Source organism: Eubalaena glacialis, chromosome X, assembly GCF_028564815.1.
Source record: "Eubalaena glacialis isolate mEubGla1 chromosome X, mEubGla1.1.hap2.+ XY, whole genome shotgun sequence".
In the NCBI taxonomy this organism is placed as follows: Eukaryota; Metazoa; Chordata; class Mammalia; order Artiodactyla; family Balaenidae; genus Eubalaena; species Eubalaena glacialis.
Genome location: NC_083736.1, coordinates 50,230,364 through 50,257,958, shown reverse-complemented (window position 1 = coordinate 50,257,958; position 27,595 = coordinate 50,230,364). Strand labels below are relative to the sequence as shown.

General features: G+C 37.6%; 1 protein-coding gene and 1 pseudogene across 1 annotated transcript in view; one reads left to right on the top strand and one right to left on the bottom strand.

The window, feature by feature from the left end:
- The window catches only part of KLF8 (KLF transcription factor 8), a 341,777-nt gene that overhangs the window by 268,327 nt on the left and 45,855 nt on the right, over positions 1-27,595 (bottom strand). The window lies entirely within an intron of this gene.
- Positions 1,456-2,181, top strand: LOC133082458 (TIR domain-containing adapter molecule 2-like; annotated as a pseudogene).

The window sequence follows — 27,595 nt, the reverse complement described above, 5'->3', positions numbered from 1 at the left end:
AGAAATAGGAGGCTAACAAGTAACTCAACAATAAACAATAATCTTGGGGACTGATTTCATATCAAATGGCTGACAAGATTTGGTCATATTTCTGTAATCCAGTACTAATTTTTCAATTGTAGTCATGAGATTAACTATAATATACAAATGGCTACTATAATTTTTTTAAGATGATGATGAGTTGTTTCCTTTCTCATTCTGGAAGTAATACAGAATTCAATTGCTTTCAGACCCTAAAATTGAGATTGAACAAGAAGCTTGTTCAACTACCTTTCTCAGAAATATGTGGAAAGGAGAATGTTAGCTACTTTTCCGAGATGGTTTATGGAGAGACTAAATGAACTCCACAATTAGCGTCAGCTTCATAGTTATAGGACAATCCTAGTTAGATACAGATGCCCACAACTTATAAGTTTTACCATGAGATACACACATAAACACACACATCCTTCACTCTCTCTTTCTCTCTGTTACTCTGTCCCTGTCTCTGTATCTCCCTGTCTCTGTCTTTCTCATCCTCTTTCTCTCTCTCTCTTGGGTTCATCCTAAAACACACATACACACATAGTATAACCATATGTAATTGCTGATATTTAACCATTTTTGACCTGAAAAATGACAATTTCGTATGGTTACACTGAATATAAGTATATATAAAATATTACATAATAAATAAGTATATATTACACAATATATATTTATATGTATGTGCATATATATTTTCCCCCAAAGAGTTATGCAATACCAGCTTCCATGAACATCAAACCACCAAACTTTGCCCACAGATCATAATTCAGCAATTATCACTAGCTGCATTCTCCTTTTCACGCAACACACACACATTCATACACAACAACAGGGGAAATTCAAAAGCCTTCACTATCATTTCCACTTAGAACTATGTCAAAGGTACTTTCCTTTTTTTTTCCCCTCTGAGAAGCATATTATTATTGATAGCTAATAATATGGAAATTAAAATTAATAAGACTGGTGGAGCCACCCCCGCACATGGCGCCGCGACCTGGGTCCCACCAGGCCCTCAGAGCCGTGGGCCAGCGAGGCCAGCCTCCAAGGGTTAAGTGGCAGCGAGTCTCCAAAGTGAGGGGACTCAGCGGTCCCCAGACTTTCGCGCAGGGATGGTAGGCATGGGTACGGGATTTGCAGTGCACCATGGACTACACACCTCTCCCTCTAGATGTCTGGGGGAAGTCACACAGCACTCCGTAGTAGAGGAAGAAAAAAAAATCACGGGGCCACGCCACCGCCCGCCTTCCAGGTGTCCCGCCTGAGTGCTTTTGTAGCACCTGTTATCCGGAATGGAGTACCAGTGCAATGAGTCCTAATTGTCTATTTATTCTGGCTTCACATCCCTAAAACCCAGCAGGTCTTGTCTTGGTGCAGGAATGAAAATAAATGCCGGGAAATAAATAAAGCTTTCTTCTGGTTTTGATATTTATAATGGGTATGGGGAAGCTCAAAACAGATCCCTGCTCTCTTTCTCTCTCTTAAGGTAAATGCTACAGTGTGGATACAAATCAAAGACATTATGAGTCAGATTCCAAGAAATCTGAAGAAATCTCCCTGTGTGATGATGCTGAGCATAGCAATACAACAGAGATACAAACAGTAGAGCAGGAGAGCTGAGGGAGTGGAAGATATGCCTGAAGTGGAAGCAGAAGAAGAGGCGTTCCCTCAAATTTGTGATATTGCTGAAGATGACAGAGCTGAAGCTCTCAGAGTCCAGAATCTGCTGCAAAGTGACTTTGCCATCAAACCTGGAATAATTTTGCTGAGATGCCATGTGGCAAACAGCATTTACAGAATTTAGATGATGCTGTAAAAGGGTCTGCCTGATCAATCTCATTATTGACTGAAAACTTTTAAAGAGATACCTGGTGTAAGTAAGTCCCAGTTCTATATGTCCCTAATGAACTCCATTGACAGACAGCACAAACACAACTCTGTATTTGTTGTATATCTGTGTATCCCCATGTGGCCCCTGAACAACCCCCTTCCCTGAGAAAGACTCCCTTTTCTCTGTGAACCATCAATGCCCTAGAGAAAGAAAGTTATGGCTTTCCTACACAAGTAGAAAGAAATTTTCAGGACTCTGTGTATAAGATACAACAAACTATATGGAAAGAGACAAGAAATATGGTACAAAGGCAATTTATTGCCTGAGATGAAACACACAACACACAGCTGGCTCTTGTTTGTAAACAAATGATATCTCTTCACTTGAGAGAACAAATTTCTAGGAAAAAAGTTTAAACAAAAGAAAACCTTACTCTACAGAAACCTATGGAGCACAAGAAAGATAAATTTCTCTAGGACAATCTATAGAATTATGATACTTTTTGATTTTTTGATAAAATTGAGATTGTCAGAGCTTCAAGAACTTTCCTCTTATAGTTTTCTTAGTTCATGAATATGACAGAGGATATTTTAAATTCATATTCTTTGTACTGAACCTTGAATGAAAGATTATAGGATAGACATTTTTAAAATATGATAACACTTTCATTTTGTTCTCAAAGGACACACAGAAGAAAATGGCCCTGAGAGATCTGACCACCCTCCCTCTTGAGGAGCCTCTCCTGTATATTGTAATAAAGCATCCCCGGTATTGTCACCCAGAAATATGGATAGTCAGAATAGAACATTTAGAATGGGGGTGCTGATAAATATGAAACCAAAAGTAGATGTGAAAATGGTAGGGCTTTTAAAAAGAATCCAATCAAATGTGTTTTCCTTTCTGCTTGAATTTGCATGTTTGGAAGCAATTCCTACCACTGATTAGGAGTGCATTTGATAGTGTTGTGGTTAGGGACTCCATGAGTGCTGTTGAGATGTCCCCTGGAGCCTGAAGATCGCCATGCCAGTCATCAACTGTAACTAGGGCTTTATTTGAAGACCTTCTGAAAGGTGTATGTGTCCTGGGCCTTTAAAATCTCTAAATATTAATTTAAATTCTCCTTTAAAATCAATAACCTCTCTTATGGTAGCCTTTAAAATTTCTTCTCACACAAAACGCTCTATCCAGGAAATATTTCTCAGCTAGGTGATCAGAGTAGACTGACTGTGTGTGCGTGTGTGTGTGTGTGTGTGTATGTGTGTGTGTGTGTGTTTATTTTTAGATTTGGGATAGAAGTAGGAGATGTGTTTTATTGCCACCTCTTCTAGTGCCCCACACTCATAGCAAGCCAGAGGGGCCTCAAATAGACCGACTCCTTTCCCTCACAGCCATTCTGCCCCAGCTGAGAATGAGGGAGAACCATCATGTACAGAGCAGGGACAGGATGATATATTAAGCATGTCATGTTGTAATGAAAGCACCTGATGGGCGATCAGGAGACCTTGTTCTAGTCCAATTGCTGCCACTGAGGATTAATGTGACCATGGGCAAGCAATTTACTCTCCTTTACTGTGAAATAAAAAGGATTGGATTGATGGATCTCTAAAGGCCTTTGTCTTCTTCCAGAATGTGAACAACTAGGAACCAGAAAATGGAACAAGGAAAAAACAGAATTTTATAATGTGATATATACTAAAATAGATGCAGGAAGGTATATGCCTACAATGAAAGGATATTCTTATATGTTTACAGCATAATTGATTTCTAATGCTGTCCATTATACTTTTATAGTCACAGAAAAGAATTACAATACATGCTTACTCAGATTTTTTAAAATACATTTTTATAGGGACCCTTGAGCAAAGACATTCTGCCTGATTTTTCTTTTTCCTTATCCGCACTTCTCCATATCCCCTACTAACACTGGAGTCTGCTCACATCTTTCTGTAGTATACCTCTTCATAGTCATGAACCAACATGTTTCCTGAGGAACTTCTCCCATAATCCTGCAATTAAGTCAAACCTCCTCCTCTACTACTACTTATCAAAGATGAGATTCTTCTCGTTGTATGGTGACTTAAAGTTCCTTTCTCTCGTAGTAGTTTACTACTCACTTTTCTTTTTCAATTCTAATGATAAGTATTCATTTTTTTTGCCATACTGCTTCCTGTATCTCCAATTACATGTACAAATAAAACATTAACGACTCACCCTCACTGCCTGCCAAAGCTGGATGGTGTTTTTTAAATAAGTGTTTTTATTCTTTACTCTTGACTAAACTTGATTATTTCTAATGCCAATGAAGATTGTGCAAAAGTTTTTGTGAAAAGATTTATCAATCTATACTTCCCCATAGAGCACCAGGCACAATGTCTCATTCAATTTGGAGTTAAATATATGTTTGTAATTTTAAGTGCTGAATAACTATATATGTTGAAATTAACAGTTGTAAGTAGGGATTATCAAAATAGCTAAACTGAGAATGAAAAGAGGTAAAGGTGTGGCCTTAGGGATGTGTGTGTGTGTGTGTGTGTGTGGTGTGACTGTGTGTGTATGCATGTACACATGTATAGGTTCAGACTTACACATACACAGGGAAATTGTGTGAAAATTTGCCACATGCTGGAGAGCATCCATTTTGAGTACCTGTGGACCTTACTGCCCACCCTGCAGCTTCACAGAAGAATCAGACAAAATTCCCATTGCCACATGACCTACACCATAAGGTAAACTTATCAGCTAACCTAACAAGAGGTCCCCAAAAGTATGATGCCTCAAAGGTGTCATTAAAAACCCAAGTTCTGGGGGAGCTTCAAGATGGCGGAAGAGTAAGACGCGGAGATCACCTTCCTCCCCACAAATACATCAGAAATACATCTACATGTGGAAAAACTCCCACAGAACACACACTGAACGCTGGCAGAAGACTTCAGAGCTCCCAAAAGTCAAGAAACTCTCCACGTACCTGGGGAGGGGAAAAGAAAAAAGAAAAAACAGAGACAAAAGAATAGAGACGGGACCCGCACCAGTGGGAGGGAGCTGTGAAGGAGGAAAGGTTTCCACACAGTAGGAAGCCCTTTCACGGGTGGAGACTGCGGGTGGCAGAGGGGGAAAGCTTCAGGGCCACGGAGGAGAGCACAGCAACAGGGGTGCGGAGGGCAAAGCGGAGAGATTCCCGCACAGAGGATCGGTGCCGACCAGCACTCACCAGCCCGAGGCTGTCTCATCACCCGCCGGGATAGGTGGGGGCTGGGAGCTGAGGCTCGGGCTTCGAGGCCGGATCCTAGGGAGAGGACTGGGGTTGGCTGCGTGAACACAGCCTGAAAGGGCTAGTGCACCACAGCTAGCCCGGAGGGCGTCCGGGAAAATGTCTGGAGCTGCCAAAGAGACAACATACTTTTTCTTGCCTCTTTGATTCCTGGTGCGCGAGGAGAGGGGATTAAGAGCGCCACTTAAAGGAGCTCCAGAGACTGGCGCGAGCCGCGGCTATCAGCACGGACCCCAGAGACAGGCATGAAATGCTAAGGCTGCTGCTGCAGCCACCAAGAAGCCTGTGTGCAAGCACAGATCACTATCCACACCTCCCAGGGTATATGCCCAGTAGTGGGATTGCTGGGTCGTATGGTACTTCTATTTTTAGTTTTTTAAGGAACCTCCATACTGTTCTCCATAGTGGCTGTATCAATTTACATTCCCACCAACAGTGCAAGAGTGTTCCTTTTTCTCAACACCCTCTCCAGCATTTATTGTTTCTAGATTTTTTGATGATGGCCATTCTGACAGGTGTGAGATGATATCTCATTGTAGTTTTGATTTGCATTTCTCTAATGATTAATGATATTGAGCATTCTTTCCTGTGTTTGTTGGCAATCTGTATATCTTCTTTGGAGAAATGTCTGTTTAGGCCTTCTGCCCATTTTTGGATTGGGTTGTTTGTTTTTTGATATTGAGCTTCATGAGCTGCTTGTAAATCTTGGAGATTAAACCTTTGTCAGTTGCTTCATTTGTAAATATTTTCTCCCATTCTGAGGGCTGTCTTTTCATATAGTTTATAGTGTCCTTTGCTGTGCAAAAGCTTTTAAGTTTCATTAGGTCCCATTTGTTTATTTTTGTTTTTATTTCCATTTCTCTAGGAGGTAGGTCAAAACGGATCTTGCTGTGATTTCTGTCACAGAGTGTTCTGCTTATTTTTTCCTCTAAGAGTTTGATAGTGTCTGGCCTTACATTTAGGTCTTTAATCAATTTTGAGTTTATTTTTGTGTATGGTGTTATGCAGTGTTCTAATTTCATACTTTTACATGTACCTGCAGCTCTATTTACAATAGCCAGGACATGGAAGCAACCTAAGTGTCCATCATCAGATGAATGGATAAAGAAGATGTGGCACATATATACAATGAAATATTACTCAGCCATAAAAAGAAACGAAATTGAGTTATTTGTAGTGAGGTGGATGGAATTAGAGTCTGTCATACAGAGTGAAGTAAGTCAGAAAGAGAAAAACAAATACAGTATGCTAACACATATATATGGAATCTAAGGGGAAAAAAAAAGGTCATGGAGAACCTAGTGGCAAGACGGGAATAAAGACACAGACCTACTAGCGAATGGACTTGAGGATATGGGGAGGGGGTAGGGTAAGATGTGACAAAGTGAGAGAATGGCAGGGACATATTTACACTATCAAACGTAAAATAGATAGCTAGTGGGAAGCAGCTGCATAGCACAGGGAGATCAGCTAGGTGGTTTGTGACCACCTAGAGGGGTGGGATAGGAAGGGTGGGAGGAAGGGAGATGCAAGAGGGAAGAGATATGGGAACATATGTATATGTATAACTGATTCACTTTGTTATAAAGCAGAAACTAACACACCATTGTAAAGCAATTATACTCCAATAAAGATGTTAAAAAAAAAAACAAACAAACCATAAGCTCAAAAAAAAGAAGATGTGGCAGATATATACAATGGAATATTACTCAGCCATAAAAAGAAACGAAATTGAGATATTTGTAGTGAGGTGGATGGACCTAGAGTCTGTCATACAGAGTTAAGTAAGTCAGAAAGAGAAAAACAAATACCATATGCTAACATATATATATGGAATCTAAGGGAAAAAAAAGTTCATGAAGAACCTATGGGTAAGACGGGAATAAAGACACAGACCTACTAGAGAATGGACTTGAGGATATGGGGAGGGGGAAGGGTAAGCTGTGACAAAGTGAGAGAGTGGCATGGACATATATACACTACCAAACGTAAAATAGATAGCTAGTGGGAAGTAGCTTCATAGCACAGGGAGATCAGCTCGATGGTTTGTGACCACCTAGAGGGGTGGGATATGGAGGGTGGGAGAGAGGGAGATGCAAGAGGGAAGAGATATGGGAACATATGTATATGTATAACTGATTGACTTTGTTATAAAGCAGAAACTAACACACCATTGTAAAGCAGTTATACTCCAATAAAGATGTTATTAAAAAAAAAAAAAAACCTCCCCTCCAGGGAACCTATGAAGCCCGCCACTGCCAGGGTCCCGTGATCCAGGGACAACTTCCCCGGGAGAAGGCACGGTGCGCCTTAGGCTGGTGCAACGTCACGCTGGCCTCTGCCACCGCAGTCTCACCTCGCACTCCGTACCCCTCCCTTCCCCCGGCGTCAGTGAGCCAGAGACCCTGAATCAGCTGCTCCTTTAACCCTGTCCTGTCTGAGCTAAGAACAGATGCCCTCAGGTGACCTACACAGAGGCAGGTCCAAATTCAAAGCTGAACCCCAGGAGCTGTGCGAACAAAGAAGAGAAAGGGAAATTTCTTCCAGCGGCCTGAGAAGCAGCATATTAAATATCAACAATCAACTTGATGTACCCTGCATCTGTGGAATACCTGAATAGACAACGAATCTTCCCAAATTGAGGAGGTGGACCTTGGGAGCAACGATATATATATATTTTTTCCCTTTATCTCTTTTTGGGGGTGAGTATGTGTATGCTTCTGAGTGTGATTTTTTCTGTATAGCTTTGCTTTTACCATTTCTGCTAGGGTTCTGTCTGTCCGTGTATTTGTTTTTGTTTTTTTTACTCTTCAAAAAATTTTTCTTAATAATTATTTTTTATTCTTTATATTAACTTTATTTTATTTTATTTTCTTCTTTCTTTCTTTCATTTTTTTTCCCTTTTATTCTGAGCCGTGTGGATGACAGGTTCTTGGTGCTCCAGCCAGGCATCAGGGCTGTGCCTCTGACGTGAGAGAGCCAAGTTCAGGACACTGGTCCACAAGAGGCCTCCCAGCTCCACATAATATCAAATGGTGAAAATCTCCCAGAGACCTCCATCTCAACGTCAAGACCCAGCTCCACTCAATGACCAGCAGGCTACAGTGCTTGACACCTTATGCCAAACAATTAGCAAAACAGGAACACAACACCATCCATTAGCAGAGAGGCTGCCTAAAATCATAATAAGGCCACAGACACCCCAGAACACACAACCAGATTTGGACCTGCCCACAGGAAAGACAAGATCCAGCCTCATCCACCAGAACACAGGTATTAGCCTCCTCCACCAAGAAGCCAACACACTACACTGAACCAAATTTAGCCACTGGGGACAGACTGCAAAAACAACGGGCAATACGAACCTGCAGCCTGCGAAAAGTAGACCCCAAACACAGTAAGTTAAGCAAAATGAGAATACAGAGAAACACACAGCAGATGAAGGAGCAAAGCAAGAACCCACCAGACCTAAGAAATGAAGAGGAAATAGGCAGTCTACCTGAAAAAGAATTCAGAATAATGATAGAAAAGATGATCCAAAATCTTGGACATAGAATGGAGAAAATACAAGAAACCTTTAACAAGTGTGTAGAAAACTAAAGAGCAAACAAACAGTGGTGAACAACACAATAAATGAAATTTAAATTTCTCTAGAAGGGATCAATAGCAGAATAACTGAGGCAGAAGAACGGATAAGTGACCTGGAAGATAAAATGGTGGAAATAACTACTGCAGAGCAGAACAATGAAAAAAGAATGAAAAGAATTGAGGACAGTCTCAGAGACCTCTGGGACAACATTAAATGCACCAACATTCGGATTATAGGGGTCCCAGAAGAAGAAGAGAAAAAGAAAGTGACTGAGAAAATAGTTGAAGAGATTATAGTTGAAAACTTCCCTAACATGGGAAAGGAAATAGTTAATCAAGTCCAGGAAGCACAGAGAGTCCAATACAGGATAAATCCAAGGAGAAACACGCCAAGACACATATTAATCAAAGTATCAAAAATTACATACAAAGATAAAATATTAAAAGAAGCAAGGGAAGAATAACAAATGACACACGAGGGAATCCCAATAAGGTTAACTGCTGATCTTTCAGCAGAAACTCTGCAAGCCAGAAGGGAGTGGCAGGACATATTTAAAGTGATGAAGGAGAAAAACCTACAACCAAGATTATTCTACCCAGCAGGGATCTCATTCAGATTTGATGGAGAACTTAAAACCTTTACAGACAAGCACAAGCTAAGAGAATTCAGCACCACCAAACCCGCTTTACAACAAATGCTAAAGGAACTTCCCTAGGCAGGAAACACAAGAGAAGGTAAAGACCTACAAAAACAAACCCAAAACAATTAAGAAAATGGTAATAGGAACATACATATCGATGATTAGCTTAAATGTAAATGGATTAAATGCTCCAACAAAAAGACAGACTGGCTGAATGGATACAAAAACAAGACCCGTATATATGCTGTCTACAAGAGACCCACCTCAGACCTAGGGACATATAAAGACTGAAAGTGACGAAATGGAAAAAGGTATTCCTTGCAAATTTAAATCAAAAGAAATCTGGAGTAGCAATCTCATATAAGACAAAATAGACTTTAAAAGAAAGACTCTTACAAGAGACAAAGAAGGACACTACATAATGACCAAGGGATCAATCCAAGAAGAAGATATAACAATTGTAAATATTTCTGCACCCAACATAGGAGCACCTCAATACATAAGCAAATACTAACAGCCATAAAAGGAGAAATCGACAGTAACAGAATCATATTAGGGGACTTTAACACCCCACTTTCACCAATGGACAGATCATCCAAAATGAAAATAAACAAGGGAACACAAGCTTTAAATGATACATTAAACAAGATGGACTTAATTGATATTTATAGGACATTCCATCCAAAAACAACAAAATACACATTCTTCTCAAGTGCTCATGGAACATTCTCCAGGATAGATCATATCTTGGGTCACAAATCAAGCCCTGGTAAATTTAAGAAAATTGAAATCATATCAAGTATTTTTTCCAACCACAACGCTAGGAGACTAGATATCAATTACAGGAAAAAATCTGTAAAAATTACAAACACATGGAGGCTAAACAATACACTACTTAGTAACCAGAGATCAGTGAAAGAATCAAAAAGGAAATCAACAAATACCTAGAAACAAATGACAATGAAAACACGACGAACCAAAACCTATGGGATCCAGCAAAAGCAGTTCTAAGAGGGAAGTTTATAGCAATACAATCCTACCTTAAGAAACATCTCGAATAAACAACCTAACCTTACACCTAAGGCAATTAGAGAAAGAAGAACAAAACAACCCCAAAGTTAGCAGAAGGAAAGAAATCATAAAGATCAGATCACAAATAAGTGAAAAAGAAATGAAGGAAACTATAGCAAAGATCAATAAAACTAAAAGCTGGTTCTTTGAGAAGATAAACAAAATTCATAAATCATTAGCCAGATTAATCAAGAAGAAAAGGGAGAAGACTCAAATCAATAGATTTAGAAATGAAAAAGGAGAAGTAACAACTGACACTGCAGAAATACAAAGGATCATGAGAGATTACTACAAGAAACTATATGCCAATAAAATGGACAACCTGGAAGAAATGGACAAATTCTTAGAAATGCACAACTTTCCGAGACTAAACCACGAAGAAATAGAAAATATGAACAGACTAATCACAAGCACTGAAATTGAAACTGTGATTAAAAATCTTCCAACAAATAAAAGCCCAGGACCAGATGGCTTCCCAGGCGAATTCTATCAACCATTTAGAGAAGAGCTAACACCTATCCTTCTCAAACTATTCCAAAATATAGCAGGGGGAGGAACACTCCCAAACTCATTCTGCCACCCTCACCCTGATACCAAAACCAGAATAGATGTCACACAGAAAAAAAACTACAGGCCAATATCACTGATGAACATAGATGCAAAACTCGTCAACAAAATACCAGCAAACAGAATCCAAAAGCACATTAAATGGATCATACAACACGGTTAAGTGGGGTTTATCCCAGGAATGCAAGGATTCTTCAATATACGCAAATCAATGTGATAAACCAGATTAACAAATTGAAGGAGAAAAAAAACATATGATCATCTCAATAGATGCAGAAAAAGCTTTTGACAAAATTCAACACCCATTTATGATAAAAAACCCTCCAGAAAGCAGGCATAGAGGGAACTTTCCTCAGCATAATAAAGGCTATATATGACAAACCCACAGCCAACAACGTCCTCAATGGTGAAAAACTGAAACCATTTCCACTAAGATCAGGAAGAAGACAAGGTTGCCCTCTCTCACCACTATTATTCATCATAGATTTGGAAGTTTTAGCCACAGCAATCAGAGAAGAAAAATAAATAAATAAAAGGAATCCAAATCGGAAAAGTGCAAGTAACGCTGTTACTGTTTGCAGATTACATGATACTATACATATAGAATCCTAAAGATGCTACCAGAAAACTACTGGAGCTAATCAATGAATTTGGTAAAGTAGCAGGATACAAAATTAATACACAGCAATCTCTGGCATTCCTATACACTAATGATGAAAAATCTGAAAGTGAAATTAAGAAAACACTCCCATTTACATTGCAACAAAAATAATAAAATGTCTAGGAATAAACCTACCTAAGGAGACAAAAGTCCTGTATGCAGAAAATTATAAGACACTGATGAAAGAAATTAAAGATGATACAAATAGATGGAGAGATATACCATGTTCTTGGATTGGAAGAATCAACATTGCGAAAATGACTCTACTACCCAAAGCAATCTACAGATTCAATGCAATCCCTATGAAACTACCACTGGCATTTTTCACAGAACTAGAACAAAAAATTTCACAATGTGTATGGAAACACAAAAGACCCCGTATAGCCAAAGCAATCTTGAGAAAGAAAAACAGAGCTGGAGGAATCAGCCTCCCTGACTTCAGACTATACTACAAAGCTACAGTAATCAAGACAGTATGGTACTGGCACAAAAACAGAAATATAGTTCAATGGAACAGGATAGAAAGCCCAGAGATAAACCCATGCACATATGGTCACCTTATCTTTGATACAGGAGGCAAGAATATACAGTGGAGAAAAGACAGCCTCTTCAATAAGTGGTGCTGTGATAACTGGACAGCTACATGTGAAAGAATGAAATTAGAACACTCCCTAACACCATACACAAAAATAAACTCAAAATAGATTAACGACCTAAATGTAAGGCCAGACACTATCAAACTCTTAGAGGAAAACATAGGCAGAACACTCTTTGACATAAATCACAGCAAAATACTTTTTGATCCACCTCCTACAGAAATGGAAATAAAAACCAAAATAAACATATGGGACGTAATGAAACTTAAAAGCTTTTGCACAGCAGAGGAAACCATATACAAGACAAAAAGACAACCCTCAGAATGGGAGAAAATATTTGCAAATGAAGCAACTGAGAAAGGATTAATATCCAAAATTTACAAGCAGCTCATGCAGCTCAATATCAAAAAAACAAACAACCCAATCCAAAAATGGGAAGAAGACCTAAATAGAAATTTCTCCATAGAATTTATACAGATTGGCAACAAACACATGAAAGAATGCTCAACATCATTAATCATTAGAGAAATGCAAATCAAAACTACAGTGATATATCATCTCACACCAGTCAGAGTGGCCATCACCAAAAAATCTACAAACAATTAATGCTGGAGAGGGTGTGGAGAATAGTGAACCCTCTTGCACTGTTGGTGGGAATGTAAATTGATACAGCCACCTTGGAGAACAGTATGGAGGTTCCTTAAAAAATTAAAAATAGAACTACCATTCGAGCCAACAATCCCACTACTGTGCATATACCCTGAGAAAACCATAAATCAAAAAGAGTCATGTGCCAAAATGTTCATTGCAGCTCTATCTACGATAGCCAGAACATGGAAGCAACCTAAGTGCCCTTCAACAGATGAATGGATAATGAAGATGTGGCACATATATACAGTGGAATATTACTCAGCCATAAAAAGAAACGAAATTGAGTTATTTGTAGTGAGGTGGATGGACCTAGAGTGTGTCATACAGAGTGAAATAAGTCAGAAGAGAAAAACAAATACCATATGCTAACACATATATATGGAATCTAAAAAAAGGAAGAAAAAATGGTCATGAAGAACCTAGGGGCAAGACGGGAATAAAGACACAGACCTACTAGAGAATGGACTTGAGGATACGGGGAGTGGGAAGGGTAACCTGGGACAAAGTGAGAGGTGGCATGGACATATATACACTACCAAACGTAAAATAGGTAGCTAGTGGGAAGCAGCCGCATAGCACAGGGAGATTAGCTCAGTGATTTTTGACCGTCTAGAGGGGCGGGATAGGGAGGGTGTGATGGAGGGAGACGCAAGAGGGAAGAGATATGGGGACATATGTATATGTGTATCTGATTCACTTTGTTATAAAACAGAAACTAACACACCATTGTAAGGCAATTATACTCCAATAAAGATGTTAAAAAAAAAAGTTCTTATATACAATGGAATATTATGCCACTTTAAAAAGAAACAAAATTCTGATACATGCCTACAACATAGATGAACCTTGAAAGCATTATTAAGTGAAAAGCATTGTTAAGTGAAAAAAGCCAGACATAAAAGGACAAATATTGTATGATTCCACTTATATGAAGTACCTAGAATAGGCAAATTCATAGAGACAGAAAGAAGAATAGAGATGACTATGGGCTGAGGGGAGGGAAGAATAGGGAATCATGTTTAATGGGTACAGAGTTTCTGTTTGGGATGATGAAAAAGTTCTGGAAATAGATAGCAATGATGGTTGCACAACATTGTGAATGTAGTTAATACCACTGAATTGTATTGTTAAATGGTAAATTTTATGTATATTTTGCCACAGCAGTAAAAAACCCAAGTTCAAAAACATTAATAAAAATTAATAACACACTTTAAAATTACTTGGGAGTAGGGACAGCTATATTGGGGAAAGGGACAAAACAAAAACAAAAATAGCACCCTTCTCTTTTAACCAAAATGAATGCCATTTTTTTCTTCATTTAGCTTTATCTCAGTTATTAACAGGAAAAAAAAAGTTTCTCTTACCTAAAGCTAAAAAGAGAATTAAATAAAAGGTTGCTATATATAACTGAAGGGGAATATCCATCCCACTTCAGGTTATGGCACTATTACTAACTCCCCTCAAAAAACCAAACCTCCACTAGCAAACATACAACACTCCTTCCTCACCACTGTAAAATGAGTAACTGCTTTCTCACTTTGCCTGACAGAGCTCTCTTGTCTTTACCCCACAGCCATCCATAGCGTCAGTCTCAGGCCCACTGCATGTTCCTCCACTGCCCTTCCCCATTATCCTCTTTTCCCTCCTACCAGCTGTAGACATCCTCTTCTCTTACTGTCTGAAAGACTGACTATGCCCTTTGCCTTCGACAATGCAGAAAGAACCCTGTGAGGGCTGGTCAGGAGTTCCTGACAGGGCAAGCAAGGAGGTCCTGTTCTGGACTTGCTGTCATCGTGCTTGGAAGTCTACTACTTTTCTTAGGCCACCCTCCCAGCATACATAACCATTGCCTACAAGCTAGCCAGGCCCCAAGTTTAGCTCTCCAGAGTCTGCTTCTGTGGTGTAGGAAAAATTTTAAGGCAAATGAAAACTCATCCTTATAGGCCCTGCTGCCATTTCCTTCAGGCCAGACCTTGGCTGAGGTAGGAGACAAGAAAGGGATTTCTAGACGCCTGAGATATTTTCCATAATAGAAGGGACCTCCCTAATGTTAAAATAAAATGTTAAAGATAGATACATAATGTCTTCCCCAATCTCTTGCACTGACCTCTCTGAGATAATAGATTTTTTTAAATGTTTCATTTTTTAAAAGTTTTTTTTAAAAAATATACCCACATGATGTTTAACTTAAAACATATATTTATATAGTAAATGAAAACAATAAACTTATAAAACAGTTAAAGTAATTAACATGGTAAAATGGACTTGACAGTATAAATACATGACACTTGGACAGGTCACTCTTCCTTTCCACATAGACTCAGGAACCATTATAGTTGTATGACCTTGGACAAATTAATTAACCCTTTTATGACTTAGTTTTCCCTTTAGTGAAAATTCATGGCTTAATTCATATAAAACACCTACAATAATGCTTGGAGATAGTGTTTAATAAATGTGAGTTATTATTGTTTCCAGTAATTTTTCATTTGGCATAGGGAATGAATGGCATGTTCTAATCAGCCTATTTAGCTAAGAATTATTATGCATATCACCAAGAGTTATTACTTTTAAATCATAAATAAAGTGGAAGAAAAAATATAAACTAATAGAGGTTAATGACTCCAAATTACTATTGCAGCTTCTAGGTCTTCAAGAATGGGACTATAAATTTTGACTAATTCACTCAACAAATGTGCTAAATAATCTCTGTGCCAGATTCTGTATTATGTACTTATGTATATTACCTTATACTTATCTCACAATAATTCTGTGTGAAAGGTAATATTGGGCTCATGGTATTGTAAGGTTAAGTGATTTGCCCAAGGTCACACTGCTACAAACTGCTTAAGCTGAGATTTGAACCTAAGTTCCAAAACCCAGGTTCAATAGCATGCAAAAATTAGACTGACACTGTATGGATCTCTGGATACATCTGCTCTAAAAATACATTCCTAATTAGAGCTCGTTGTTTTCTAGTTACTTACACACATCTATCTATCTATCTATCTATCTATCTATCTATCTATCTATCTATCTATCTATCTATCTTCATATTCTCTGGGAAAGAGACTGCTGTTTAAGAGAGTTTACGATACTAATTTTAAAGGAATAGAGACTAACAAATCAAAACTGCCCCCCATTTCCAAGACACTTCTGTGGCTCTGATTTTGGTTCCTAGTTATCCCCTTTTCCCTTAAGCAATACCCTGTGGATTCTTTATTCACAATGTCACTTACATTAGTTTCCTTTCCACAACCACTGATGCTTCCCTTGTTTACCTCCTTGTTACCTATTTCAACAACCTCTTTACTATTTTCCCATCTGCTATTCTTCCTTTTATCCATTGCAGTCTGTATAACACGATGGCTTTCACATTGCCTGAACCCCACTGACCATTGACTTTTAACAAATTACTACAACCAAGTCAGAAAGTGCTAGAGCTGGAAGAGACCTAACTATTGAGCAAGGAAGAGATTATGTCATTTTCTCACACAAACCCTTCAATTATCTATTAGAAAAATGTACAAAGGCAGGTCACAGAATAAGAAAACCAAATGGCCAATAAACAGATGAAGAGATGTCCAATCTCACTAGTCATAAAGAAAATTCAAATTGAAACAACATTGAATATCATTTTTAAGCCATCAAATTGGTAAGCTATATAAAGGATTAGAGAGTGTGTGAAACACACTGAGTGTAAAAACTCAAACAATGTTGGTGGGAGTTAAAACCATTACAGACACTTTGGAGAGTGATTCAGCCTAAGATGTTCATACCTTGTGATTCAGCAAATCCAATCCCATGCATAGACTCTAGGTAGGCCTTCTTAACGTGAGGTCTATACACCTTCAGGAGGTCTGTGATCTTGGGTGGGAAAAACGTCACACCTTTATTTTCATTAATTGAAATGTAATATTGCTTTTGATTATGAATGTAGGCAAAACACCAGTTTTATTAGCAATACCTATGACTTAGGCTCTAATAGAAATTTCAAATAGTTCCACAACATATTATTTATTAGAGCTACCTTGAAATATCATTTACATTCATCAGTACTTTTAAATTATAGTAGCTATTAGAACCACTGACAGATATTATTACATAAAGAATTTTAAAAGAATCCCATTTTATCCTTTCACTATATATCTATATATAGATATATAGACATGATAATTATATTTCAAAAAATTGGTTTCCTTTGTAATCTGATGCATTGTGCTTTATTTATTTTAAAACTTTTTTCTGAGAAGGTGTTCATAAACTTCACTAGACACACAAAAGAATATATGGCACAAAAAATTAAGAATCTCTGCTGTAGAGACACACTTGTACATGTATATTTGAAGAAATATGCACATTTTTAAATAGTGGCATTATTTGTAATAGTAAAAATTTCATATCCATCAACAGGAAAATAGATAAATAATATATGTCATAGCTGTATGATCTAATACCAGAAGAATGAACTCTGTGTGTGTGTGTGTGTGTGTGTGTGTGTGTGTGTGTGTGTGTGTGTGTGTATGGCTAGATTGCAACAACCCCCACTGCCCATAATAGGCATTCCCACAGGCACTAACACAGCACCTAATTTTGGATAAAAAATAAAAGATGAGGAACAATATGTAAAAAATAAAAGATGAGGAACAATATGTAAAATATGATATTATTTATGTAACTTACAGAATATGTATACAGAATTATATATTGCTTATGAATCTATATGAAGGTATGCAAAAGTATTTTTTAAAAGTAGACCAGGTAATTATATATACCAAGCCCACAGCAGTGGTTTCCACTAGTATCAGGACTGGAATGACATATGGACAGCTAGTTATTTCCTAATTACCTCATACCTGCTCATTCTCTGACGTGTTGTTCTTTCTCACTGGAATACTTTCTCCAAGATTCCACTTATCAAATACCTATATCAAATTGCAGGCCAGAGGGAGTAGGATAGTATATTCATAATACTGACAGAAAAAAACCTGCCAACCAAGACTACTACAGCTGGCCAAACAGTCTTTTAAAAATGAAGAAGAAATGAAGACTTTCCCAGACAAACAAAACTGAGGGAGTTCATTACCACTAGACCTGCCTTACAAGAAATGCTAAAGGGGGTTCTTTAAGTTAAAAAGAAAGGATGCTGAACAACAATACAAAGACATATGAAAGCATAAAACTCACTGGTAAAGACAAAAATATAGACAAATACAGAATATTGTAACACTTTGTAAGTGATAAGTAAATCACTTTTAATGTTAGTATAAAAGTTAAAAAAAAATTTTAAAAATAACTAGCCATCTAGAGGAGTGGGATAGGGAGGGTGGGAGGGAGATGCAAGAGGGAGGGAATATGGGTATATAAGTATACATATAGCTGATTCACTTTGTTATATAGCAGAAACTAACACAACAATGTAAAGCAATTATACTCCAATAAAGATGTTAAAAAATAACTGACTATAAAATACATTAATGTATACAAAATATATAAAGATGTAAATTGTAACATCAATAACAAAGTAGGGAGGGAGAAATAAAAGTTTATTCTTTATATGCAATAGAAGTTATCAGCTTAAAACAGATTTTCATAGCTATAATATTTTTACATAACCCCACAATAACTACAAAGAAAATACCTATAAAAGGTAGACGAAACAAAAGAGAAAGGAATCAAAGCATATCAGTACAAAAAAATCAATGAAACACAAAGACAGCAAGAGAGGAAAAGAGGGACAAAAAAAAAACCCACAAGAAGAATGAAAACAAATGACAAAATTGTAATAATAGTTATTTTCTATCACTAGTTTATATTAAGTGGATTAATCTCCCCAATGAAAAGACAAAGAGTAGCTTAGTGGATGAAAAACAATATCCAACTATATGCTGCCTACAAAAGACTCACTTTATTTTTTTTTAACATCTTTATTGGAGTATAACTGCTTTACAATGGTGTGTTAGTTTCTGCTTTATAACAAAGTGAATCAGCTATACATATACATATATCCCCATATTTCTTCCCTCTTGTGAAAAGACTCACTTTACATTTAAGATGACATAAGCTGAAACTGAAGGGATGCAAAAAGATGTTCCATGCAAATTGTAACCAAAAGAAAGCAGGGGTGACTATACTTATATTAGACAAAATAGATTGTAAGCCAAAAACTCTCACAAGAGACAAAGAAGAATATTATTTAATGATAAACAGGTTAATTCACCAAGAAGATACAACAATGATATATATACACAATATAATTGTGTATATATATAATTGTATATATGTAATACACAATTATACAGATAATATAATGGTAAATATTATAGATATAATTGTATATATATACACAATTATATATAATTGTATATATAATATAATTGTATATATATAATACACAATTATGTATGTAATATAATTGTATACACACACACACACAAAACAGAGCAAATAAATATATAAAGCAAGGATTGACATAACTGAAGGGAGAAATATGCAGCAATACAATAATAGTAGAGGACGTCTATATCCCACTTTCAATAAAGGATAGAACATTCAGACAGAAAATCGATAAAGAAACAGTGGACCTGCAAAACACCATAGACTAAATGGAGCTAACAGATTTAGAAAACATTATACCTGACAGCAGTAGAACATATTGTCTTCTCAAGTGCACACAGAATATTCTCCAAGAGAGATCACATGTTAGGTCACAAAATAAGTCTTAACAAATTTTAAAAGATTGAAATCACATCAAGTATCTTTTCTGACAACAACTGAATGACACTAGAAATCAATATCAGAAGGAAAACTGGAAAATTCACAAATATGTGGGAATTAGACAACACATTCCTGAGCAAACAATGGGTCAAAGAAGAAATCAAAGGAAATTAGAAAATATGAAAACAAAAACACAACATATCAAAACTCACAGGATGCAGAAAAGGATATACTAAAGAGGGAAATTTATACAAATAAAAGCCTACATTAGAAAAGGAAGAAAGATCTCAAATAAACAACCTAACATTATGCCTTAAAGAACTAGAAAAAGAAGAACAAAAAAACCCAAAATTTGCAGAAGAAAGGAAAGAATAGAACACAAATAAATAAAATAGAGAATAGGGGAAAAAAGTGTAGGTTTTTTTGAAAAAAACACGAATTTGACAATTAGGTAGACTAAGAAAAAAAATGAGAGAGAAGATTCAAATAAATGAATGCAGAAATGAAAGAGAACACATTATAATTGATGTCACAGAAATAAAAGGATTATAAGAGAATATTGTGAGGAGAAGCTACAAGATGGCTGAAGAGTAAGAAGTGGAGATCACCTTCCTCCCCACAAATACATCAGAAATGTATCTACATGTGGAACAACTCCTACAGAACACCTACTGAATGCTGGCAGAAGTCAGACCTCCCAAAGGCAAGAAACTCCACACATACCTGGGTAGAGCAAAAGAAAAAAGAAAAAACAGAGACAAAAGAATAGGGACGGGACCTGCACCAGTGGGAGGGAGCTGAGAAGGAGGAAAGGTTTCCATACACTAGGAAGACCCTTCCCAGGCAGAGACTGTGGGTGGTGGAGGGGGTAAGCTTCGGAGCCATGGTGGAGAGCACAGCAACAGGGGTGCAGAAGGCAAAGCAGAAAGATTCCCACATGGAGGACCAGTGCCGGCCAGCAGTTACTGGCCTGAGAGGCTTGTCTGCTCACCGGCTGCGGCAGGAGGGGGCTGGGAGCTGAGGATCCGGCTTCAGAGGTCGGATCCCAGGGAGAGGACTGGGGTTGGCTACATGAACACAGCCTGAAGGGGGCTAGTGTGCCACAGCTAGTCCGGAGAGAATGTGGGAAAAGGTCTGGAACAGCCAAAGATGCAAGAGAATTTTTCTTGCCTTTGTTTCGCAGTGCGCGAGGAGAGGGGACTAAGAGCGCCACCTAAACGATCTCCTGAGACAGGCGTGAGCTATGGCTACCAGCACGGACCCCAGAGCTGGACATGAGATGCTAAGGCTGCTGTTGCAGCCACCAAGAAGCCTGTGGGAAAGCACAGGTCACTATCCACACCTCCCCTCCTGGGAGCCTGTGCAGGCCACCACTGCCAGAGCCCCGTGATCCAGGGACAATTTCCCCAGGAGAAAACACGGCGCACCTCAGGCTGTTGCATCGTCATGTCTGGCCTCTGCAACCGCAGGCTCGCCCCGCATTCCGTATCCCCACTTCCCTCTGGCCTGAGTGAGCCAGAGCTCCCTAATCAGCTGCTGCTTTAAGCCCATCCTGTCTGAGCGGGAACAGACACCCTCAGGAGACCTACATGCAGAGGCGGGGCCAAATTCAAAGCTGAACCTCAGGAGCTGTGCAAACAAAGAAGAGAAAGGGAAATTTCTCCCAGGAGACTCAGGAGCAGCGGATTAAATCTCCAAATTAAACTTGATGTACCCTGCATCTGTGGAATACCTGAATAGAAAATGAATCATCCCAAATTGAGGCAGTGGACTTTGGGAGCATTGATATATAAATATTTTTCCTTTTTCTCTTTTTGTGAGTGTGTATGTGTATGCTGCTTTGTGTGATATTGTCTTTATATACAGTCTGAACCAACTTTAGCCACTGCGGACAGACACCAAAAACAACGGGAACTATGAACATGCAGCCTGCGAAAAGTAGACCCCAAACACAGTAAGTTAAGAAAAATGAGAAGACAGAGAAACACACAGCAGATGAAGGAGCAAGGCAAAAACCCACCAGACCTAACAAATGAAGAGGAAATAGGCAGTCTACCTGAAAAATAATTCACAATAATGATAGAAAAGATGATCCAAAATCTTGGACATAGAATGGAGAAAATACACGAAACCTTTAACAAGTGCGTAGAAAACTAAAGAGCAAACAAACAGTGGTGAACAACACAATAAATGAAATTTAAATTTCTCTAGAAGGGATCAATAGCAGAATAACTGAGGCAGAAGAACGGATAAGTGACCTGGAATATAAAATAGTGGAAAAAACTCCTGCAGAGCAGAATAAAGAAAAAAGAATGAAAAGAATTTAGGACAGTCTCAGAGACCTCTGGGACAACATTAAACACACCAACATTCGAATTACAGGGGTCCCAGAAGAAGAAGAGAAAAAGAAAGGGACTGAGAAAATATTTGAAGAGATTATTGTTGAAAACTTCCCTAATATGGAAAAGGAAATAGTTAATCAAGTCCAGGAATCACAGAGAGTCCCATACAGGATAAATCCCAGGAGAAACACTCCAAGACACATATTAATCAAACTATCAAAAAATAAATACAAAGAACAAATATTAAAAGCAGCAAGGGAAAAACAACAAATAACACATAAGGGACCCTCCATAAGCTTAACAGCTGATCTTTCAGCAGAAACTCTGCAAGCAAGAAGGGAGTGGCAGGAAATACTTAAAGTGATGAAGGAGAAAAACCTACAACCAAGATTACTCTACCCAGCAGGGATCTCATTCAGATTTGATGGAGAAATTAAAACATTTACAGACAAGCAAAAGCTAAAAGAAGTCAGCACCACCAAACCAGATTTACAACAAATGCTAAAGGAACTTCTCTAGGCAGGAAACACAAGAGAAGGTAAAGACCTACAAAAACAAACCCAAAACAATTAAGAAAATGGTAATAGGAACATACATATTGATAATTACCTTCAATGTAAATGGATTAAATGCTCCAACCAAAAGACACAGACTGACTGAATGGATACAAAAACAAGATCTGTATATATGCTGTCTACAAGAGACACACTTCAGACTTAGGGACACATACAGACTGAAAGTGAAGGGATGGAAAAAGATATTCCATGCAACTGGAAATCAACATATATCTGGAGTAGCAATTCTCATATCAGACAAATTAGACGTTAAAACAAAGACTGTTAAAAGAGACAAAGAAGGACACTACATAAGGATCAAGGGATCAATCCAAGAAGAAGATATAACAACTGTAAATATTTATGCACCCAACATAGGAGCACCTCAATACATAATGCAAGTGCTAACAGCCATAAAAGGGGAAATGGACAGAAACACAATCATAGTAAGGGACTTTAACACCTTACATTCACCAATGGACAGATCATCCGAAATGAAAATAAATAAGGAAACACAAGCTTTAAATTATACATTAAACAAGATGGAATAATTGATATTTTTAGGACATTCCATTCAAAAACAACAGAATACACTTTCTTCTCAAGTCCTCATGGAACATTCTCCAGTATAGATCATATCTTGGGTCACAAATCAAGCCTTGGTAAATTTAAGAAAATTGAAATCATATCAAGTATGTTTTCCGACAACAACACTATGAGACTAGATATCAATTACAGGAAAAAAATCTGTAAAACATACAAACACAGGGAGGCTAAACATTACACTACTTAATAACCAAGAGATCACTGAAGAAATCAAAGAGGAAATCAAAAAATACCTAGAAACAAATGGCAATGAAAACAAGATGACCCAAAACCTATGGGATCCAGCAAAAGCAGTTCTAAGAGGGAAGGTTATAGCAATAAAATCCTACCTTAAGAAACAAGAAACATCTCAAATAAACAACCTAATATTACACCTAAACCAATTACAGAAAGAAGAACAAAAAACCCTCAATATTACCAAAAGGAAAGAAATCATAAAGATCAGATCCGAAATAAATGAAAAAGAAATGAAGGAAACAATAACAAAGATCAATAAAACTAAAAGCTGGTTCTTTGAGAAGATAAACGAAATTGATAAACTGTTAGCCAGGCTCATCAAGAAAAAAAGGGCAAAGACTCAAATCAATAGAATTAGAAATGAAAAAGGAGAAGTAACAACTGACACTGCAGAAATACAAAGGATCATGAGAGAACACTACAAGCAACTATATGCCAATGAAATGGACAAACTGGAATAAATGGACAAATTCTTAGAAAAACACAACCATCTGAGACTGAAGCAGGAAGAAATAGAAAAAATAAGCAGACCAATCACAACTGCTGAAATTGAACCTGTGATTTAAAATCTTCCAGCAAACAAAAGTCCAGGAAGAGAAGAGTTCACAGGCGAATTCTATCCAACATTTAGAGAAGAGCTAACACCTATCTTTCTCAAACTCTTCCAAAATATAGCTGAAGGAGGAACACTCCTAAACTCATTGTACGAGGCCAACATCACCTTGATACCAGAACCAGACAAAGATGTCACAAAGAAAAAAACTACAGGCCAATATCACTGATGAATATAGATGCAAAAATCCTCAACACAATACTAGCAAACAGAATCTAACAGCACATTAAAAGGATCATACACCATGATCAAGTGGGGTTTATCGCAGGAATACAAGGATTCTTCAATATACGCAAATCAATCAAAATGATAAACCAGATTAACAAACTGAAGGAGGAAAACCAAATGATCATCTCAATAGATTCAGAAAAAGCTTTTGACAAAATTCAACACCTATTTGTGATAAAAACCCTCCAGAAAATAGGCATAGAGGACACTTACCTCAACATAATAAAAGGCCATATATGACAAACTCAAAGCCAAGATCATCCTCAATGGTGAATATCTGAAACCATTTCCATTGAGATAGGAAAAAGACAAGGTTGCCCACTCTCACCACTATTATTCAACATAGTTTTGGAAGTTTTAGCCACAGCAATCAGAGAAGAAAAAGAAATAAAAGGAATCCAAATTGGAAAAGAAGAAGTAAAGCTGTCACTGTGTGCAGATGACATGATACTATACTCAGAGAACCCTAAAGATGCTATCAGAAAACTACTAGAACTAATCATTGAATTTGGTAAAGTACCAGGATTACAAAAGTAATGCACAAAAATCTCTTGCATTCCTATACACTAATGATTTAAGACCTAAAAGTGGAATTAAGGAAACACTCGCATTTACCATTGCAACGAAAAGAATAAAATACCTAGGAATAAACCTACCTAAGGAGACAAAAGACCTGTATGCAGAAAAGTATAAGACACTGTTGAAAGAAATTAAAGATGATACAAAGAGATGGAGAGATATACCATGTTCTTGGATTGGAAGAATCAGCAATGTGAAAATGACTATACTACCCAAAGCAATCTACAGATTCAATGCAATCCCTATCAAACTACCACTGGCATTTTTCACAGAACTAGAACAAAAAATTTCACAATTTGTATGGAAACACAAAAGACCCCGAATAGCCAAAGCAATCTTGAGAAAGAAAAACAGAGCTGGAGGAATCAGCCTCCCTGACTTCAGACTATACTACAAAGCTACAGTAATCAAGACAGTATGGTACTGGCACAAAAACAGAAATATAGATCAATGGAAGTGGATAGAAAGCCCAGAGATAAACCTACGCATGTATGGTCACCTGTTTTTGATAAAGGAGACAAGAATATACAATGGAGAAAAGACAGCCACTTCAATAAGTGGTGCTGGGAAAACTGGACAGCAACATGGAAAAGAATGAAATTAGAACACTCCCTAGCACCTTACACAGGAAAAAACTCAAAATGGATTAAAGACCTAAATGTAAGACCAGACACTATCAAACTCTTAGAGGAAAACGTAGGGAGAACAGTCTATGACATACATCACAGCAAGATCCTTTTTGACCCACCTCCTTGAGAAATGCAAATAAAAAAAAAAATAAAAAATGGGACCTAATGAAACTTAAAAGCTTTTGCACAGCAAAGGAAACTGTAAAAAAGACAAAAAGACATATACACTACTAAATGTAAAATAGATACTAGTGGGAAGCAGTTGCATAGCACAGGGAGATCAGCTCGGTGCTTTGTCACCAGGTAGAAGGGTGGGATACGGAGGGTGGGAGGGAGGGAGACACAAGAGGGAGGAGATAGGGGGATATATGTATATGTATAACTGATTCACTTTGTTATAAAGCAGAAACTAACACATCATTGTAAAGCAATTATACTCCAATAAAAATGTTAAAAAAAAAAGACAACCCTCAGAATGGGAGAAAATATTTGCCAGTGAAGTCACTGACAAAGGATTCATCTCCAAAATGTACAAGCAGCTCATGCAGCTCAATATCAAAAAACCAAACAACCCAATCCACAAATGGGCAAAAGACCTAAATAGACATTTCTCCAAAGAAGATATACAGATTGCCAACAATCACATGAAAGAATGCTCAACATCATTAATCATTAGAGAAATGCAAATCAAAACCAGAATAAGATATCACCTCACACCAGTCATAATGCCCATCATAAAAGAAATCTACAAGCAATAAATGCTGGAGAGGTTGTGGAGAAAAGGGAACCCTCTTGCACTGCTGGTGGGAATGTAAATTGACACAGCCACTATTGAGAACAGTATGGATGTTCCTTGAAAACAGTAAAAATAGAACTACCATACGACCCAGCAATCCAACTACTCGGTATATACCCTGAGAAAACCATAATTCAAAAAGAGTCATGTACCACAATGTTCATTGCTGCTCTATTTACAATAGCCAGGGCATGGAAGTAACCTATATGTCCATCGACAGACGAATGGGTAAAGAAGATGTGGCACATGTATACAATGGAATATTATTCAGCCATAAAAAGAAACGAAATTGAGTTATTTGTAGTGAGGTGGATGGACCTAGAGTCTGTCATACAGAGTGAAGTAAGTCAGAAAGAGAAAAACAAATACCATATGCTAACACATATATATGGAATCTAAAGGGAAAAAATGGTTCTGAAGAACCTAGGGACAAGACAGGAATAAAGACACAGATGTAGAGAATGAGCTTGAGGACACAGGGAGGTGGAAGTGTAAGCTGGGACGACGTGAGATGTCACTTTTGGATGTGACACCAAAAGTACAGGAAACAAAAAAGTACAGCATGGACATATATACACTACCAAATGTAAAACCAGTAGCTAGTGGGAAGCAGCCACATAGCAGACGGAGATCAGCTCGTTGTTTTGTGACCACCTAGAGGGGTGGGATAGGGACGGTGGGAGGGAGGGAGACACAAGAGGGACGAGATATTGGGATATATGTATATGTATAGCTTTGTTATAAAGCAGAAACTAACACACCATTGTAAAGCAATTATACTCCAATGAAGATGTTTAAAAAGAAGAGAATATTGTGAACAATTATACAAGAAGAAATTGGAAAACCTAGAAGAAATGGATAAATTCCTAGAAACATACAACCTACTAAGTCTGAATCATGAAGAAACAGAAAATTTGAACAAACATGACTGGTAAGGAGATTGAATGAGTAATTAAAAACTTCTTGATAAAGAAAAGCCCAGGACTATGGCTTCCCTGGAGAAATCTACCAAACCTTTAAAGAAGAATTAATGCCAGTCCCCATTAATTTTTTCCAAAAAGGAGAAAATGCTTCTGAACTCATGTTACAATGGCAGCATTATCCCAATACCAAAGTCAAAGACACTACAAGAAAAGCAAATTATAGGTCAATTACCCTGACATATGTAGATGCAAAAATTCTGCACAAAATAGTAACAAATCAAATTCAACAGCATATTAAATGGATCATACAACTTTGACCAAGTGGAAATTATGCTTGAGTGCAAGGATGGTTCAACATACAAAAATTAATCAATGCAATATAGCACATTAACAGAATGAAGAATAAAATCACCAGATCATCTCAACAGATGCAGAAAAAGCATTTGGCAAAATTCAACATTCTTTCATGATAA